The 21,992-nt window shown below is 35.5% G+C and overlaps 1 protein-coding gene across 1 annotated transcript in view; it reads right to left on the bottom strand.

Annotated features, from left to right (window-relative positions):
• Window positions 1-21,772, bottom strand: part of Dh44-R1 (Diuretic hormone 44 receptor 1) — a 1,227,197-nt gene extending 1,205,425 nt beyond the window's left edge. The window contains exon 1 of the mRNA XM_069844580.1: window positions 21,117-21,772. The gene's annotated coding sequence lies outside the window, so the exon portion shown is untranslated. The remainder of the gene's footprint in view (window positions 1-21,116) is intronic.
• Window positions 21,773-21,992: the final 220 nt, after the last annotated feature.

Raw genomic sequence — 21,992 nt, 5'->3', positions numbered from 1 at the left:
TTGTAATCTTCGTGTATGGTTGTTTACGCCAGTGGTTGCCAAACACCAAGAAATTGTGACGTAATAGAAATGAAACCCGGACACCACTATCGCAGGGAGAGAGGTGGAGTGGGTATCTCCTCAGGTAATGCAGTGAATAACAGTGCAGAGAAGGACTGTGACCAAAAAACAAAAGCAATATAATATTCTTCTACTTATTAACTAAACATACTTTTTTCACGTTAATTTTTTATCCTCCTATTAATTATTTTTGTATTATTAATAAATTAAAATAAATTTATTTTCTCATTTATTATGGAAAGAGCGTGTACTTTACATCAGCAGATATTTGAAATTAGAAAAACGTAGCAGACTGGTCACGAAGTTGTCAATTACACTACATACTTAAAAAAAAAAAAGGTTGAAGTATTTTACTCCGATTAAGACATAGAAACCGATATTTTTCATTGATTACTTATTAGTGAAATATTCAAATTAAACTCATACGTAGAAAAAAAAAAAACGTCGAAGTATTTTACCCCGATTAAGACATAGAAGCCGTTACTTTTTATTGTTCGTTTATTATTCAAGTTACAGGTAAGGGCGTGGTAGTCTTCATAACAAGAAAAATAATGACAACGTACATTGTTCTTTTATACTTCATTTAAAATTTTACAGCAAATTAAGTATCTCATATTTTTGCCATCTGCACAAAATAAATACTTTTCCTTCCATGCTCCTTAAAATTAAGTTTTTACTTACTATCTTTTTTCGAAAAGACATCGAAAAATACTATCCTACACACTTGTAACATTACATGCGTACGTCCGCTGCTGATAAATGTCTTTACTTATATCGAAGTGATGGCTGTAAACAGAGGGTGGGGGTATGATGCCATGGTTACGCTTGAGTGGAGGCAGGGGCATGTGTCGCGACACAGCTTTTGGCGATCTTTGGTTTACGATAATGCTATGGATAAATATACAGGGACATCATTTTATTTTTACTTCAATTTTTATTGTACCTGAGTTTTTCAACGTGCTTCACTCCCACCCCTTCTACTAATGAAGTTCAACCGTCCTCCGCACAGATCCAAGACCGTATATACAGCCATAGTAGCCTTACCGTCACAGTACGTTCCAAAAATATGTTCGCGTTTTTCAATGACGAAAGAGCTTTCAATATTGCATCATTTTCGCAGGTACTGTCGTCCATTTGCCTACGTCGCATTCCGGTTTTCCCCACCAGCTTCTATTCGCCTCTCTGTAAAGGATAGTGGCTGGGCTGTCTTAGCTCTTTTCTGAGAACATTAATTTCTGTTAGGAATTGGACATCTACGTAATATTATACCCATACAACTGTTTAAAATAACTTGAATAAAAGGGCCTCGTTAAGTAATTAACTGTCACGTGATTTCCCTCCTTTCTACGATCCTGCGGCATAACCACTTGGACGGACAGTAGATAGCATGTCTGAGTAATTTTATATTTTCGGATCGAGCAGAAGTGAAGATTGAATTTACAGTACGTAAGGTACTCTTTTATAGAGTAGGTACAGAATTATTTCAACATGAGTTACTAGTACTGTACGAAGGACGAAACTGGTAATTGGAATTACACATATTAGAACTGAAGCCTGTATCGAAATGAACCGCCACCATTTTGAAAAATGTGTTTAAATATCCATATTATGATTATTTTTCAATTTAACTTCATTCTCTATAGTGTACGCTAATGTGCTATAGACAGTATACTATACACTGCATAATGAATACGTCCGTATGGACAGCTCAGTTCGTGAGTAAAAACACTCATTGTTAATACTATACTGTATTTTGATTAAACAAATATCTAATGAAAATTATCAAACTCAAAAGGGTGATATTTCCTAGTTTACGTAATTGGATGAACTACTTTTCTTCTCTCCTATACCTAGTAAAGTGATTTGTTTGTATATTACGCCATCGAACTCCAGTCGTGGAAGGGGGTAGCAACCGTTGATCCAAAGGTATAGCCACGTTAATATCAGAAATGTTAGTAAAAATAAAATGATGTCCCTGTATAATTATCCATGCTAATGCTATCATAGGGGCAGGGTTACCACTACACTCCTCATAATATCTAGCTGGTTCTTGTTTATTCCACTACTGTGGAACGACTTAAAGATCAGACTGTACTATGCAACTTAAAGGTCTAAATATGTGCTTTTAAATCTAAAGTCTTCAAAATATGCATTATGCATGCATTTACTTCCAAAAAGGCCAAAAAATGCAAACATGCACGGAAAAAGTATGGTTATTTGTAATCTGTAAGTCATAAAATGAATATTTGCAAACTTTGGGAAGTGTAAAGCAGCTTATATAAAAACAAGCATTTGCATGGAAATCCAGGCTCTAATAATATTTGAAGAAAAAGCAGGAAGACCGCTTCATGTCCAATGTTTGTGTTGTTCAGACAATCCCTGTACTATCGTGGACATAAAACATTCTTCCCCTGCCAGTGAACTTTCAAAGCGGCTTTTCGTAGAACTCGGATCGTTTATCCGTTCTGTGCTTTAGGCACATGATAGTGTTCATGTTAAGCCAGTAGATGGCAGCATCAGCTCCTTTTGCACATAAAGTGGACATGAAGCCTTTTTCCCGCTTGGCCTAAATTTGTTTTCAATTTACTATGACAAAGAGAAATCCTATTCGTATAATAAAATTAAATAAGTGAAAAAAATTATCACACCACTAATTAAACATACTTATATTAATTACAATGAAATACAGTAGTGAAGAGGGACAACTTTAAAAAAAATGTCGTTAAAAGAGAGTTAGAAATGCAATATGAGCTTCATTACATTTTAAATCTTAAACATTTACACAGCAGGATTTAAAAGTCCGGGGACATAGACAAAATCCGTTATTAGTGCATATAAAGAAAAAGGAGAAAGTTATCATAAATATGTAGTTTTGAATCTAACGTGCTTGAATTTCCAACGGAAAATGCTCGGTTTCCACATACTTCAAAGGGGGCATTCACGTTATAACAATCACCGTAGTGTGGCTTACAAAATGATAATAATTAGCAGTATTGCCAATACATGTTCAAGGAAAACCGCCAGGAAAAACTGAAATTCCTCTGAATCCTTGGGCTATTAATGTAAAGAAATGTTCCTATGCACTGTGAGAAGTTAAATAATCGCAAATCTCTGCATGTAAACTATTTCTCAGTTAAAATTCGCTGGTACTAGCGGAAAAGCTACTAATTTGGCAACATTGGAATTGGCGGATGTGTAGTACTAGTGTACAGCCTTAACGGCGTATTTTGCGTTGAAAATTCAAGCATATTAGATTGAAAACAACATATGTCCAACAACTTTCCTCTCTGTTTATTTTTCGCTATCTGTACTAGTAACGGAGTTCGTCTATGTCGCCGGACTTTTGAACCACCCTGTATAATTTGTATATGAAAGTAATAATTAATGAAGGAAAACGCCATTTAAACAATTTCTCTCATTTAGAGAAATTTCATTCGTTTCACGGTTTTGTCATACAGACTATAGTACCTATAGTCCCGTCGCTCTAATTTCCGGCAGCCAATCACGTTGCAGGTCGGCTACATTTAAACGTGTGTGTCTTGTGATTCGCTTATGAAGATGTTATTCATTTCTTAAGGCTCGATAAATAATATAATCGCCGCCTTTTTGGCTCTTTCGTTGGCGCTCGCAGAAAGCACACAAGGACGTTATTTGCCGCTCAATTATTTGCTCAATTACAGTGCGTTTGATTTATTATCATAGGAGTTACGACATGATAATATTTAACGGTGTGGCAAATAGATTCCTCGTATGGTAGCTCGGCAACTAAAGAACAAAAATGGCGAACGATACTACCTACCTAGACTTTATACAGCCTTCACTTCCTAAGACGTAAGCAAAGTGGAGGAGTCACGTCGGGAATAACAGCGTCGCGACTATAGTTACGTAATTTACAAACCAGTAAATTATGCTTCCTTTTATGTGGAAATTAACCAGAAACTTGGATTTTCTTTGAACGTTAAATAACGATAAAAAAATTTGGCATTATATGATATGCTGAAACATACTTATTCGCTTACCTTGTCTTTTCCTTTAGCCATACCGAGAGTATGAAAGTAAATGGAACATTTATGAATTTCTAAAATTTCCCACTATCTGCATATTGCTCAAGATGTACACTGGCGTTCAAAGACATCTGACCTACAATTTTCTGATCGTGTAAACCAGGATTTCTCAACCTGGTGCTCCCGAGCACCATGATGCTCTTTTAATGACATTTGGTGCTCTCGTCATGCGAGTAAAGAAGTGCTCTCGAGCACGAACTCTTCTGAGGTCCTCCTTCAAATTCAAACTTTTGTATGAACAAAATCTTAATAATAGGCTATAATAGTTTCGTCTTTACCCAGTACGGGCCGGAGCAAATAGTGTTTCTTTCCATCTTTCCAGGTCTTCTGGTATTTCATGGTGTATATTCCCTTTCAATTCAGTGTGGACTTCAACACAGAAATCAAGATTATTCAAGATAATAATATGCCTGCACGTCAGGAACAACTTGAATTGATAGATATCCAGTCCTTGTCAGCTCCGAAATATTTGTTGTAAAAGGAGATCTTTGGTGAACGGAAGATACAAGAAGACTCAAAATACTGCGGAGTCTTTTTTTCAAATGTCTGGCTATGTTCGAGACAACCTACCTATGCGAAAAAAACTTTTTCAATTATGAAATACCTCAAGAACAAAGTACGATCACAATTAACTGATTCACAACTGCAGGACTGCTCAAGTACAACTCTACAAGCGATTTCTCCTTGTACATCACTAAAATTCTGACTAATATTCCAAGTTCAAGGATATCATATCCTGATGAGTGTTTAAAAAATGTATTTATTTATTTCCTTACTTACTTATTTACTTATTTTTTACGTATTTATTTATTTATTTACTTATTTATTTATTTACTTTTTAATTAGTTATTTATTTATATATTTATTTATTTATTTATTTATTTATTTATGTCGTTTTAGGCGTAATAGATCAACTATTGATCAGATTGAAGTTACGTGTGTGCGGGTACTTAAGAATGGAACGATAATATTTCCTCTTTTCAGGTATTTTTCGTTGCATCCATAGCAATAGCAATAGTTCGCCATCATTGTGGTTATAATCAGTAAATAATAACTTATCATCTTACCACAGTCTGGTATATACAGTCACGAAGCTCAATACGTAGTAAATATGCATCCATAGATAGTTGCTGAACACTAGGATCGCTACTATCGCCCCATTACAGACAATGCGAAATAGTACTGGCACATTCTATTCTTTCTAGCACCCTCACAACTCAAGCTTCGTGACTGTATATAGTAGACAGTGATTTTACCTTGAATACATTTCATTAATGAATCACAAGCAAGACTTCACGTATAAAAACACTACAGAATCGTTTGCGGTATACCAAAGTCACGTGACTTACGTTTCCAATGTTGATAACCTGCGCAGTAGATCAAGAGCGCTCTGTTTATACTTCCTCTATGGTCACCACCAAAGATGTAACAAACTGACAAACTTTGAAATACTGTCGTTTCGCTAGTTCTCAATAGAGGACACTTCTATTGAGACGAGTAAAAAAAAATGTTGGGGAAAATGTCGATATAGTAGTAGTAGTAGTAGTAGTAGTAGTAGTAGTAGTAGTAGTAGTAGTAGTAGTAGTAGTAGTAGTAGTAGTAGTAGTAGTAGTAGTAGGTTTATTTTGCCTGGCAGAGTTAAGGCCATGAGGCCTTCTCTTCCACTCAACCAGGTTTCAATAATATACATGAAATACAAAATTAGATTACAAAACAACACAAAAGAAAATACCTTAGAAATTACATAAAATATAGTAGGAAATTACAATAGTCAAGATCAGTTACATAATATAAAATTACAAATAGTCAAGATCGGTTACTTCTATATATATAATTTGAACTGGTAATGGAAATTACGGGAAAACGGCTGAACGGATTTTAATGAGTGATCCCTCATTTTCATGCCTGGCATCCAAAGTTTTTCGGAAAAGTAGTAGTTTTCAGTGAAATGTCAATTTTCCTACATAATTTTCCTATTTTCCAAAATCCATCTGTTGTCAGTTCTGAGAATTATTTTATTCAATCACGGCCGACTTGATTGAATTTCAGAACAAAACACACATTAATTACTTGAGATATATTATGCAGTTAATATACTAATAGGAAAATACATGTGGGTTACAAGACATAAAATGTTGATTAGCAAAGTCGTACTAAATGGCACACAAACACAAATAATTAAGTAATATATCAAGATAATAAAAAAAAAAGAAAAGAAAAAAAATGAAGAAGAAGAAGAGAGAGGAGAAAAAAATAACAACTTGGTCATTTAAGACTATTTAGAAACTTCCCCAAGAGTCTAGTTCTGTTCATTAAAAACATTTCCAAGTAGAGTGTACTTAAAATATTTTAGACTCCGACTGCTCCTGATTTCCTGTGACAAGGAATTCCAGGAACGGGCTTATATAGATTAAGTATAATTTTTTTATCGTAATTGACAGTATCAGCAGTTTCTCGCTAAACCTTGTGTTTTCTACAATCTTTAGAGTGGGACGAAATTTGAAGTCTATAATGTAGGTACAGTATATTTATGTACAGGGACATCATTTTATTTTTACTAATATTTTTAATACTAACTTGCCTATACCTCTGGATCAACGCCGTTTGCTACCCCTTTCCACGATTGGAGTTCGATGATACTGGCGTAAAATACAAACAAATCACTTACTAGGTATAGGAGGGAAGAAAAGTAGTTCATCCATTTACTAAACTAGGAAATATTGCGCTTTTGAGTTTGATCATTTTCATTAGGTTTTTGTTTAATCAAAATACAGTATAGTATTAACAGTGATTGTTTTTACTCATGAAGTGAGCTGTCCATGCGGACTTATTCATTATGCAGTGTATATTATACTGTCTACAGCACATTAGCGTACAATATAGAGAATGAGGTTAAATTTATAAATAATCATAATTTAAATACATTTTTTAAAATGGTGGACATTTATTTCGATACAGTCTTCAGTTCTTTTGTGCATATTATCGCACTATAGACTATTGTACCTAATTTCAAGTACCAGTTTCGTCCTTCGTACTAGTAACCTATGTTGAAATAATTCTGTACCTACTTTATAAAAGAGTACCTTACGTACTGTAAATTCAATCTTCACTTCTGTCCGATCCGTAAAGATAAAATTACTCAGACATACTATCTACTGTCCGTCCAAGGAGTTTTGTCGTAGAGTCGTAGAAAGGGGGGAAATCACGTGACAGTTAATTACATAACGAGGCTCTTTCATTTAAGTTATTTTAGACAATTGTATAGTATTACGTAGACGTCCAATTCCTAACAGAAATTAAAGTTTTCAGAAAAGAACTAAGACAGCCAGCCACTAGCTGGTGAATAAAAGCTGGTGAGGGAAACCGGGATGCGACGTAGGCAAATGGACGACAGTACCTGTCCGAATATTTCAATATCGAAAGCTCTTTCGTCACTGGAAAGCGCGAACATATTTTTGGAACGTACTGTTTACTGTGACCGTAAGGCTACTATGACTGTATATGCGGTCTTGGATCTGTATGGAGGACGATTGAATTTCATTATTAAAAGGGGTGGGAGTGAAGTACATTCAAAAACTCAGGTACAATAAAAATTGAGTGGAGACAGTAAGAGACAGGCACTCACACGCACAAATTATCGATCAGTAAGAGACAGGCAGATATCTTTGAACGCCGGTGTACATAAGACCAAAGCTCCCTCTAAACTTCAATGCTGCATGCACATCCGCTGGACGATACAGCGCTTGATAAGCCTAGACACCGGAGGGTCTCTTGTATTTGTGAGGTCAGCATAGATAATCGGATTCCACCTCATCACCCGCGAGAAGCAACGCTCCCCAATAGACCCTCAGTCACTGCGAAAAACTTCTGCTTCATCCTCTTCTTCTAATCTCAGTTAGGTACCCCGAAACCTCTAGGTACTCGATATCTGTCGCCTGAAACACAATATAGCGGCAACGCATAGTAGGCCTACAATATATGGCCACACATACAGTAGAACCTCTATTATCCGTGGTAACAAAGGGGGTGGACTGAACGGTTAATCGAAAAAATCGGATAATCCGTACCATGAAAGATTTTGTAATTTCCTCCATTGTCTTGTATTTAACTCGCTATGTAGTGGATCAGAATTTCACTAATTTAAATCTGGTTATAAACGACGGGTTTTTAAAGGACAAGGAAGCCCTTTGTAATGACTGTCTCAGGAAAGACAGGTATAAAGGAGATCTCATGTTGTAGATTTACATACTTTTTTCACACTTTATCCTTGTTTTTTAATTAAATCGCGCAGTTGTAACTCCAATCTCGTATTCTGATGCGAGATGAGCCACAGTTTCTCTTTCTCAAACCATTCAATTATCTCCATTTTTTTTTCGATATTTAGCACAACACATTTTCTGTTAACGCCCGTGGAAGACATTTTATATATAAGTTATAGGCCTATTATAGAACGGCAATTCGAACAGTAGACAATGCTGTGTAACGATAAAGGCTTGTAATAAAATACTATAGCAAAAACATAATATGTAGATCCTACTAACATAATCTAGTATATACAGTCACGAAGATTGAGTTGTGAGGATACTAGGAACAATAGACTGTGTCGGTACTATTTCGTATTGTCTGTAATGAAGCGGTACTAGCGATAGTAGCGATCCTAGTGGTTAGCAACTATCTATGGATGCATATTCCCTACGTATTTAGCTTCGTGACTCTATATACTAGACTGTGCTACTAATATGATATACAGGGACATTTTATTTTTACTAACATTTTTAATATTAACCTGGCTATACCTTTTGCTACCCCTTCCCACGATTGGAGTTCGATGATACTGCGTAAAATAAAAACAAATCACTTTACTAGGTATAGGAGGGAAGAAAAGTAGTTAATCCATTTACGTAAACTAGGAAATATCGCAATTTCGAGTTTGACAATTTTCACTAAGTTTTTGTGTAATCAAATTACAGTACTGTATTAACAATAAGTGTTTTTACTCACGAACTGAGTTATCCATGCGAACGTATTCATTCTGCAGTGTATATTATACTGTCTACAGTACATTAGCGTACAATATAGAGAATTAAGTTAAATTGTAAAATAATCATAATATGGATATTTAAACACATTTTTGAAAATGGCAACCGTTCATTTCGATACAGGGTTCAGTCCTTTTGTGCATATTATCGCACTATAGATATTGTACCTAATTCCAATTACCAGTTTCGTCCTTCGTACGAGTAACTCATGTTGAAATAATTCTGTACCTACTCTACGTACTGTAAATTCAATCTTCACTTCTGTCCGATCCGAAAAAATAAAATTACTCAGACATGCTATCTACTGTCCGTCCAAGTAGTTATGTCGGAGGATCGTAGAAAGGGGGAAAACACGTTACAATTAATTATTTAACGAGGCCCTTTTATTTAAGTTATTTTAAACAGTTGCATAATATTACGTAGACGTCCAATTCCTAACAGAAATTAATGTTTTCAGAAAAGACAGCCCAGCCACTAGCCTTTTCAGCGGCGTGAGCAGAAAGCAGGTGGGGAAAATCGGGATGCGACGTAGGCAAACGGATGACAGCACCTGTGCGAAAATATGATTCAATATTGAAAGCTGTTTCGTCACTAGAAAACGCGAACATATTTCTGGAACATACTATACTCAGTACTGCTTGACTGCATGTACGCGGCCTTGGTTGTGTTGGAAGTTTACTAGTAGGAGGGGTGGGAGTGAAGTACATTCAAAAACTCAGGTAGAATAAAAATTGAAGTAAAAATAAAATGATGTCCCTGTACAAAACAGTACTTTATATAAGTTATTTATTTCTGAAGAAAAAAAAAGGGCGAGATATAGACAGTCGGATAATCCGCCATTCGGTTAATAGGGTGTCGGATAATCGGGGTTCTACTGTATTGACAAACCACGAGTAGCTCTATATACCAAAGAGGACACTCTTGGATGTGTACCATTATTTTTTTCACTCTTGTATATAGTCATCAATAGAGTGCTTATCGGAAGAAAAATAAAGAATGCGAATTTGAAATGAGGCATTAGAATAAGTAAACAGTTTTACATACTTAGGACTTAGCCTACTATAGTCCTAAGTAACCAGACTTCCTGCGGTGTCAGTCGGGTGAGGCGCTTGGCTGCCAATCCGGAGTAACGCTCGGGAATGGGTTCGATTCCCGCTTGGGCTGATTACTTGGTTGAATTTTCCCCTAGAGGTTTTCCTCAACCGTAAGGCGAATGTCAGGTAATCTATATGCAAATCCGCAGCCTCATCTCGCCAATATCATCTCGTTATCACCAATCTCATCGATGCTAAATAACCTCGTAGTTGATACAACATCGTTAAATAACCAAGTAAAAAAATTGCTGACAGGGAGTCAAAAGAAGGATAGCAATGGCAAAGAAAAGGAACTATTTTCTGTGAACCTCTGGAAAAATAACTGCAAACCTCTAAAAAAAGAACTAAGGAAGAGACTAAGTACTGAAGTGCTTTGTGTGGAGTATGGCATTGCATGGGGTAGAAATATGGGCACTACGACGAAGTCAAAAGAAACTATTGGAATTATGTGAAATGTGGATATGGAAAAGAATGGAGCGTGTGAAATGGACAGACAAAACAAGAAATGAAGCTGTGTTAGGAAGAGTGGGTGAAGAAAGAATAATACTGAAATTGATCAGGAAGAGAAAAGAGAATTTGCTGGGTCACTGGATAAGAAGAAACTGCCTACGGAAGGATGCACTGGAAGGAATGGCAAACGGGAGAAAAGTTCGAAGCAAAGAAAGATATCGGATGATAGACAACGATTAGATATATGGATTATATGAGAAGTCTAAGAGGAAGGTAGAAAAGAGGGGACATATTTGTCTCTTTCTCTGCTGTATCACCTGGGTTCCACCTACTATATAGACTATTTACCCGCAATTTGAGTCTTTTGGTAGCAGGAATACTTTTATAAAATTTACTGCACTGCAAATTTACTGCAAACTTTGAAAGTTATTTTTGTCGGAAATTACAAAAATATACGTCTAAAAATAGGTGACTAGTTCGAAGATCGCGAAGAAGAACTGACGCAATGAACGCAATTAGAAATAAATGAAGAAAAAGAAAACAAGAAAAAAAAAGAAAAGAAAATGGGAAATAAGAACATTAAAAAAAAAAGGTTTTTCCTCTACCTATTTTGAGCAATGTTGGATGTTATATGGTGTTCTTGCTCAGATCGAAGGTTAAAATTCACGAAAAAACATGAAAGAGGAATTACATTATTTGTAAATTAAATAACAATACGTCATTATCGATACACGATTGAACTAGTGTATAATGAGATACGTCATCTCCTAATAACCTATCAGGACGCCATTCCTATTACGAGGAAAATGCACGAGCTGTTATAATTTGCTTCGTGTGTGTACAGACTAGAAGCTGTGCATATTCATTCTGTGTACTTATCTGAGACTTGGAAAGAGGCAATGTGCCTGTATAACAAGAATATTGATTTCGTAACTAAACGCTCTCGAGTTTGATACTTACGTTGATCGACAGAGAAAGAAATCGAAGCAGAAGCCAAGAAAATTACTGTTTGGGGGTTATAATGTTACATGCGAACAATTCAGGCCTTATTCCTAGAATACGCTTGCAGATTTCTTCCTCGACTGCCTAAGTTCTACATTTAAAGAGCTATTACATGTTAAACACCTTAAACAAGCTTGTAGCAAATTATGTGATCGATATAAACTCTTGCTACATAAGACTTATTTATATAAGAACTTTCAATTATTGTTGTTGTTTAGTCAGCTGGCCGAAGAAAGTTGTTTTTTTTAGTTGGCTATTTAACATTGGTGTTAGTTTACCCCTAATAGCGTTAATTCAGAGGCTATATAAAGACTGTCAAGCTGCTGTTAAGACAGAAAAAGGTTATCAGCTGCCTTCTATATAACCAAAGGCTTGAGACAAGGCTGTAGCATATCCCCTACCTTGTTTAAAATATATATCCAGCAGATACTGAATAATTCATGTCGAGGAATGGGAATTCCAGTTGGAAATGAGACAGTGCACTCGTTGCTATTTGCAGACGATCAGGTGATAATTGCGCAATGTCGAGAAGATGCAAAATTTATGGTAAGGAAACTCCTTGAAGCATTTGAAGCAGGGGGACCGAAAGTTAATATGAGTAAAACCGAATACCTGGTGATAGGTGGAGATGGACGAAATATAAAGTTGCCCCAAGGAATAATTAAAATAGTGAAGGAGTTTAAATATTTGGGGTCGGTTTTGCAGGAGACTGAAAATTGTAAAGCGGATATAGATTATAGGATAATGCAGGGTAGAGGAGCAATAAAGATGTTGAATGGAGTGCTATGGAGCAGGACAATAACAATGCAAACAAAAAAGAGAATTCTTCAGGTTATAGTGGAAAGTATATTGACATATGGGCTGAAGGTTGGAGTCTATCGGAAGGCCAAAAAAGTAAGATACAGGCAGTTGAAATGGACGGCATAAGGAGAGGTGCTAGAATATCCAGGCTGGAAAAGAGAAGAAACGAGGATGTTAGAAGGATAATGAACATGGAAGAATCGGTGATTGCAAGAATTGAGAATAGACAACTTCAGTGGTATGGTCATGTAAGGAGGATGGATGAGGGGAGGTGGCCAAACGTGCTACCTCAGTGGTCTCCAGCTGGTAGAAGGAAACGAGGAAGGCCTAGAAATTCATGGAGGGCTAGAATATTGAGGATGATGAATGATAGGGGACTAAATGAGCAGGATTGGAATGACAGACGCAGATGGAAAATGGGAATAAAGGTTAACCATTGAAAAGTGGAGAGGCCCTCAAAAGTAAAGTAAGTATTTAACGACGCTGTATCAACTACTGTATTGGTGATAGCGAGGTGGTATTTGGCGAGATGAGGCCGAGGATTCGTCATAGATTACCTGGCATTCACCGTACGATTGGGAAAAACCTTGGAAAAAACTCAACCGGGTAATCAGCCTAAACGGCGATCGAATCCGCGCCCGAGAGTAATTTCAGACTGGCAGACAAACGCTTTAATCGACTGAGCCACGCCAGTGGCCATCTGTACCTCACAAGTGACGCCAACAAGGCATCTTCAACATCTTTTCCTAAATCTAAAGTCTACACGGACTAGGTCTACAAAACTGAAGAACCAAACCTAATACTGTACTCCAACCACGAGAAAGTCTCCAGGGAATGAAACGAAAGGGGTGATGCTGTGAATGAATGTTGATGTCATAAGATGTCATAAGGCCACACACGTGGGTACTCGTATCTCTACTGGCTATCTCTCAAAGCACAAACCATAACACATTTTTATACTACCCTAGTTACAAAATTAGATCACTGTTAATCTCTTGGATAGCTATTCATAGACATTTCGCTAGCCTGGGCTATGAGCGTGCTAAACAGGATTCATATCATATCATATTGAAGTGTGCTGTGTAATTGAAACGTGTTCCTGTCAGTGAAGCTTTATAGTTTATAGTGGCAGTGCTAAGTATTTGAACAGTGAAATGTTTTTGAAGTGTTAGTGAAATCAGGATAGAATCAGTGAAATGTGTCGTAGTTCCATTGCAGTGAGTGAGTTGACAGCGAAATGAGTGTAATGTTGAAAGGCACTTGTGCAGATATGAACATATACTCGTGGGTTTTAGTTCGATCTTAGTTTTAAGATACAAATTAGAATATTTCAAATGTTATTTTAAGTGATCGTTTCATTTAATTTAGTATATTCCCTGTTGTTGTTGTTGTTGTTGTTATTATTATTATTATTATTAGTATTAATTATTAGTATTATTATTAATTGTATTTTTAATTAATTAATAAGTTTATTGTCATTATTGAGTGTAATTAGTTACCACTGCCACCGGATATATACCCATTACAGTGTGAATAAATACATACACATACATATCGCTGACACGGGTGTATGAATACGAAAAATGTTAGTTCCTGATCATCCACCGAAAGCCCGCGCTAAGAATGTCTATGAATACGGCCCTTGGTCTTTTAATCCTTCCGTACAGGAAATAACATATGGACGAGAGCGCATGATTTTTAAACTGACGTTATAACTCTAACATCACCTACCTACTTCGCTTCAATAGATGGCGCAATAGTAAGCACATTCCTTTCACGGTTTATCTCCTGGTTGGAGAACAGTAAACGAAGAGGGACACGAAACAGCCAATAATTATCCCTCTCTCTTCCTTGGCGCTCCTTCACAACGTTCATTTGCATCCACGAAACAACACACCTGCATAGCAACGTACTCAAGGCCAAACTGAATAACAACGCCACCAGAACCACCCTCCCTCGACCGCACGTACACTTGCTGTTGACTGAAACGTAGTATTGTATCAATACTTTTTGTTTATGTATTTCTGCCCTTTGGGATTCTTCTATTCTAAAACAAAATTCTTTCAAGATTCCCTCATTCCTATTTCAAGATTCAATCACATGAGGAGTAATACGTTATACCCGTTTCACTTTTTCACTAAATATCACGTGCATGCGCAATTAATACACAATTTTTGTAACTTCCGTTAAGTGTATCAATACTTTCTACACTCACTGTACACTCGCAATTAAACAGCTACATAATTAAAGAAACCAATTCAGAAAACGAGAGAAATATGAATAGCAATAATAAAATTATCTCGTAGGATTGTGCAAATGTATGCATTCACAGCCGCATAACTTAATATGAAACGCTGTGTTTTGCTGTCGGCACCAATTAAATATTTACTGACAATCCGTTGTTTCGTTTTATATATAATTTTCATCCTCGATTTTCCTCATATTTTGAATTAGCTTTCATCATCCATTATGTCGGTCTAGGTGGCGCAGTCGTAGAGTGCTGGCATTCTGTGCCCGAGGTTGCTTGTTCGATTCCGGCTCAGGTCGATGGCACTTATGTGTGTTTAAATGTTACACGTCAGTAAATTTACTAACATGTAAAAGAACTGCCAGACAAAATTCTGACACATCAGCGACGCTGATATAACCTCGGCAGTTGCGAGCGTCGTTGAATAAAACGTAATTTACAATTCTTCGTTTATTACTCAGCGTGGAAATATATAAAGCTTAAATTTAATATAATCAAATGCCAGAGTCAGTACTATTGGGTTCGGTTCCTGTCGAGAATGAAAGTTTTACACATTTAAACGGTCCCAGCCGGCAGTGAGAAGAATATTTAGTTCATAATTGTGAATGTCTAAAGTCGTTACGTAATACTGATGCTTGTCATTACGTCAAACGAGAAAAGCAAAGCGTATAAAAGAGTACTAGAATAATATTCTGTCATATTAATGAGTACTCCACAATCACTGATAAACATTTATTTTTTTGTCGTTGACTACCAGTAATTTAAATACTCAACCCGCAATAGTGACGGCCTAGACCAGCCGTGGCGAAAATGTGATCGTGCGCCGAGCCACTGTGTAACCTGCAACGTGCATAGCACCTATGGAGGGAGGCGGACACCCGAAGGGGAAGTGAAGCAACTGTCTGACTTATTAACGGATTTCATTTTCCTTAGTCAAGCACTCAAATATAATTTTATACCGTACAAGGCTACAAACTGATGTTTAGTACGTGTAACGAAGAAATAAATGAATAAAAAAACATAGGACACATTATCACAACCTAAAATTAACTGTCTTCAGAATGTCTCTGCGACAGAGTTTCAAAATCAGGAATTATGTCAGTTACTGCCAGTCATGAAGGTATTTGTCTGTCAGTCGTAATCTAAATTTGGTTTTTACTATTTTCATTGTTGAAAATAATTTTTTACAAACGTAAGTTAAAGCGAACATGACTTCAACAGAGCAAGCGAATGAACGAAGCTTGGGATTTTTTTTTTTTTTGGCAAAGATTTGAAAAGTTTAAAAATTTTCAAGTCCTTACATATAAGTTTCATTTAACATCACGTTGTAAATCTGTGAGTTTAAATTGAAGATCTAACCCTATTATTCGTACATCTGCTGAAAAAGGATCGACGTACACATTTTAATGTTTCATGAGTAACATGTAGTATAATGCCGTTTTATGTTAAACAACCGTTTTCCTCGTAATATTTGTGAACAAATCATACATTTAATATTCTCATCATATTGACAGCAAAAAAATGCGTCCTCCCATCCTACTTTGAAACTTTCGTTTTTGTAGAGGTACATGGTTTCGAGAGAGACATTGCGACGATACGCCACTCGCAGGTCAGAGGCAAATACAAATGGAACGGAGTTTGACTCCAGTGAGAGGGTGGGGGGTTGGAGAAGGTAGGAAGCAAGAGAAATGCATAGCTATCATTGCGAGCCACAATGTGCTCGTGAGTCACATTTTCGCCACGGCTGGCCTAGACTTTCAGTACAGGCGAAGTGAGTTTCAATGCAAGGCCTTACATGGTACGTACGCACTAGTGAAATCTTGTATTCGCAGCCGATGAATATAACCATACAGTTCATCGTATCGTATTACATACACACAAACATTTCATCGCCAGATTTGGCATCGTCTTACGTAGACGTTATTAAAAAACGGACAGCTTGGAGTTGGAAATTGACCCAGAAAGCTAAACTAACAAACGAAGTCAAATAGCCCATCAAGGTTATATTGATTATTAAACGCGCAATGTAAGAACACTTTGAAGAGACGAGAGTTTATCGAGAGGAGGAATAATTTCTCAGTGCTACAACCGATAGCAACAGGTAGATTTCGACTGCTAGCACTTCTATTCCCAAACAAAGCAGATCAATATGTTTCATAGTTGTACTAGGAAAATCGCAGGTAATTGAATTGGGACATCAGCGCTTGCTGTACAATTAACGATAAAACCATACCGAGACTGTCAATAAATGGGTCGTTTATTAAGTATAGTGACACTGTAAAATATCTTGAATTATTGTTGGACAGAAATCTGAATTGAAATAGTAAAGTAACTCACATCTGTAAGAAAGTATTTTCATTGCTTAGTCTCTAAATCATTTCCGAAATTGTCTGCCTCTTTCCATTAAAAAACATTATTCAATTGCTAGTGATGTCACTATTTGGTTACTGCGATTCTTTCTTGACAAATACAGGGACATCATTTTATTTTTACTAACATTTTTAATACTAACTTGCCTATACCTCTGGATCAACGCCGTTTGCTACCCTCTTCCACGACTGGAGTTCGATGATACTGGCGTAATATACAAACAAATCACTTCACTAGGTATAGGAGGGAAGAAAAGTACTTCATCCATTTACGTAAACTAGGAAATATCGCGCTTTTGAGTTTCATCATTTTCATTAGGTTTTGTCTAATCAAAATACAGTACAGTATTAACAATAAGTGTTTTTACTCAAGAACTGAGCTGTCCATGTGGTCGTGTTCATTATGCAGTGTATATTATACTGTCTACAGCACATTAGCGTACAATATAGAGAATGAAGTTAAATGAAAAATAATCATAATATGGATATTTAAACACTTTTTTTTTAAATGGTGGCCGTTCATTTCGATACAGGCTTCAGTTCTAATGTGCATATTATCGCTCTATAGACTATTGTACCTAATCCCAATTACCAATTTCGTTCTTCGTACTAGTAACTCATGTTGAAATAATTCTGTACCTACTCTATAAAAGAGTACCTTATGTACTGTAAATTCAATCTTCACTTCTGCCCAATCCGAAAAGATAAAATTACTCACATGCTATCTACTGTCCGTCCAAGTGGTTATGTCGTAGGGTCGTAGAAAATCACGTGACAGTTAATTTCTTAACGAAGCCCTTTTATTTAAGCTATTTTAAACAGTTGTATAATATTACGTAGACGTCCAATTCCTAACAGAAATTAATGTTCTCAGAAAAGAGCTAAGACAGCCCAGCCACTAGCTGGCGAATAAAAGCTGGTGAGGGAAACCGGGATACGACGTAGGCAAATGGACGACAGTACCTGTACGAAAATGATTCAATATTGAAAGCTTTTTCGTCACTGGAAAACGCGAACATATTTTTGGAACGTACTGTTTACTATGACCGTAACGCTATTATGACTGTATATGCGGTCCTGTGGAGGACGGTTGAACTTCATTAGTAGAAGGGGTGGGAGCGAAGTACATTAAAAAACTCGGGTACAATAAAAATTGAAGTAAAAATAAAATGATGTCCCTATATAATTGTCAATTTAACTGAAAGACTACAAGTGTTCATATTGTGTGTGTCCGCTTCATCTGCAATAATCGTAGATTTGACGCTATAATGCCATCTTTTGAAGCTCTCTCATGGATCCTTCTAAACGAGCGAACAACAGCAAATTCTTTATTTGTTCTATTTCGAATGTTACTCACTTTTACTCCAAAATATTTGAGACCTCGCTTTGAATATCTTACAACGTTACGAAATCAACATATTTCCTTAAATAATACATACTGGTAAATTATTTTTTGTTGTAACGATGGTAATTTAAGATGTTGACCGAACTCTAATAATGTAAAACTATAAATATGGTTATGATGTAACTATAGGAAGCTTGTCTTAAAATAATGCGAAATAACTATGCATAATCAGTGGAATTAAAATTTTATTTACAGATTTCTTTTTATAATATAAAAAGTTAAGCAATTATCTGAAGATCTATATTAAAAAATTGTTAGGTTGCAAAAAATAATTAATGTAACGTATTTATTAACCTTTAAAAATTGCAAAATTATGTTGTTACAAACAAGAGCCCCATATAAATATACATTATCGTCCATTAGTGTGTAAACATTTGTGTTTACATTGAATTATATTTGTACTTATTAAATATGTTACAAATGTAAAATAAAATAATTAACCTACAGGCTAATTTATAATTAAGATGAATTTAACTGTATACTGAAATACTTGAAATTTAATTTCAACAACGCGATATTTGTATGAGTTTCTGGCTGATTTCTTATTATACAATTTTGTTAACTCTTATGGTGCCATAAAAGGACTTGTAAGAAACATGGACATCGCAACGAAGTGAAGGAAAGCAACTAGAATCATTTGAAATGTGGATATGGAGAAGAATGGAAAGTGTGAAGTGGACAGACAGAATAAGAAATGAAGCTGTGTTGGAAAGTGTGGGTGAAGAAAGAATGATGCTGAAACTGATCAGAAAGAGAAAAAGGAATTGGTTGGGACACTGACTAATAAGAAACTGCCTACTGGAGGTTGCACTGAAGGAATGGTGAATGGGAGAAAAGCTCGGTGCAGAAGAAGATATCAGATAATAGACGATATTAAGATACTGTATATGGATCATACGCGCAACTAAGATAAAGGCACAAAAAAGGAAAGATTGAAGAATGCTGGGTTTGCAGTGAAAGGCCTGCCCTTGAGTAGGAAACTACGAATGAAAAATAAAAACTATAAAAGCAAAAGACATTACGTAAAATATAAATAAGTTGAATTTTTCTAATATTATTCGCTAGACGATTATTTAGCATGGATTAGTGCGCGCATAAAATTCATATTCAAACAGAAAATATTTCCTTACAAATTTTCCATGTACAAGATAATATATAGGCTTACTTTTATTTATGTTCCAAGTTTTTGGTTTGTAGGCCTATTTGTTATGAAAGAGACATTTTGCTTCGTGGTGAGGCCTAGGCTAGTAAATAAAAAAAAAGTATTTTAGTGGATGTATAAAAATTAAAAAAAAAATGTACAATCCGCTTGTCGTCTACGAATACTAACATTTTGCAATGTAATTCACTTATATATATATATTAGTTTGTCAGTAAATGTGTAGATATTTTTCATTACCGGTACATTATACCAACAGTAGAGAATAAGATGAATCCATTTTGATGGTGGCGATCCTAATTCAATCATATTCATTGTAGCCTAACTGAATATTTATATTCGTATGCATGTATATTTCAGTAGGCCTTACTATTTTTCTAATGAATTTAGACTATAATCATGAAAATTACATTTCTATGATACTTTACAGGTTTAGTACATTTAAAATGAACAACTCTAACAAAATGGCGCAGATGGAAAAGGACATGTTAGAAACATTCATATTTAAATTTGTTAAGGTGCATTTTATTGCGAAATATTTAGCTTCATCAGGTTCGATTTTTACCAGTGTAACGTTAAAATTATAAGATAAAATCCTACGAACTCGTACTTTTTTGTAGTTGTAAATATGGAGTGCCCTAAAACTTCAATTAAAGTTACCAACAGTTATTATTTACAGAAAATTTACGCTACAAATTTTTACCCCGATTATTCGCAGTAATACAGATTATAGCCTACATGCAACTTTTCTGAAATAAGGCGTTATGAAAGTTTTAATGAAATATCTTTTCTTAAAATTTGACTACAAGGCAACATATTAAATATTGAATAATACACACTTTGATAACAGCGGTACGGTTTTAATTTTAATCCTATTAAATACGTGAGATTGGAATATTTTATAATACCTTTTTATCCATTTTGTAATTTATTTGAAACATAATAATAGAAGTACGAATAACACAAAAGACATACGTATTAATGTACATTTGTAAACAGAAAGCATGAATATAATATGTATATATGATATTTTATTCTTAAAAGAATCCCAATACTAAACGCTGTTTTGTATATTTTCTTATATTCCAAAACAAACTTAAGACAATTGCGTCAGATGCAAGAGAGTTTTCAATTTAATTATGTAATTTTATTGCAATTAAACGTCTTTTAACGATATTTAAATTCATGTACCGGTAATTAGCTGTTTGAATTTAGATTGATTATTTATATGACACTTTGTAACTTCATCCTGACTCTTACCTTGTAGATGAATCAATACGATAGACATACCTAACCCTATCTGCTGATGTTTACAAGGGATTCGTTATGAACACGTGTTCAAAGTTGTATGTAAATACAGTCTCCAATAAAATTGGAATTTGTAATATCATAATAGTAGACAGGTTTAAAAGTGCAGTGACTTACCAGGATAGGCTATTTCTTCTCGAAATTTATTCTTGCAGGTTTCTAGTATCTTCTTCCAGATTCTTCAGATGTTACATTGTGAACTTTTTCACATTTTGTAGCGTTTATTTAAAATTCTACACTGATTGTTCACAAAAATATTCAATTCTGTTAATATTTTGTATATGTGAATTGTTGACTTATAATAAAATAGTATGCATTTCTTCTTACATTTAAGCATCGATCAGGTAGAGAAGGGTGCACGTTATTGTTGAGGAGCAACGGTCTTTCTTATATTTTAAATTTAATTATGATTTTAAAGACTCGTACACCGTATATTAGTATTGCAAGGACTGATGAATATATTACAGAATGCGTAAGCTTACATTGTTAATTCAAAATGTTTATTTAAGAAGTTAATGCAATATTTTGAAAAGGAGTTCAATGAAAGAAAACAGTATATGAAGATTAGTTCGCAACAATTTTGAACTAATTTCTAGGCTTAAATTTGGTCACAAATCACGAACATTATTTAAAACTGAATTAAATGTACTTCTTATACACATAAACAACTTTTTGACCTGTGTTTACACACGACTTATTTTGCATGGTATAGAGGCGACGTGCGTCAGCACACCCTAGCGGCAAGCAGCCGCAACACACGCAGACTTGACTGGCCCGCAACCGGCCAAACACTGAGCGCGCTCTTCGTCGGTGCGCGAGTCCAAGTTCAGTGCTGGGTAGGGATAGGCGTGCGCCGTGGTGCAGTCCAGACGTCGCGGAACTATCGCAATGTTCCAACATAGCCCTAAAATTGAATACCCCCCGGAATAAGGGTCTAAGTACAAAGGGAAACAATGCACCATATACCTTTATTCCGGGAGGTTTTCAATTCAA

This window comes from Periplaneta americana, chromosome 13 (genome assembly GCF_040183065.1).
Source record: "Periplaneta americana isolate PAMFEO1 chromosome 13, P.americana_PAMFEO1_priV1, whole genome shotgun sequence".
Lineage (NCBI taxonomy): Eukaryota > Metazoa > Arthropoda > Insecta > Blattodea > Blattidae > Periplaneta > Periplaneta americana.
The sequence above is the reverse complement of the archived record's forward strand: the minus strand, read 5'-3'. Positions and strand labels throughout refer to the sequence as shown.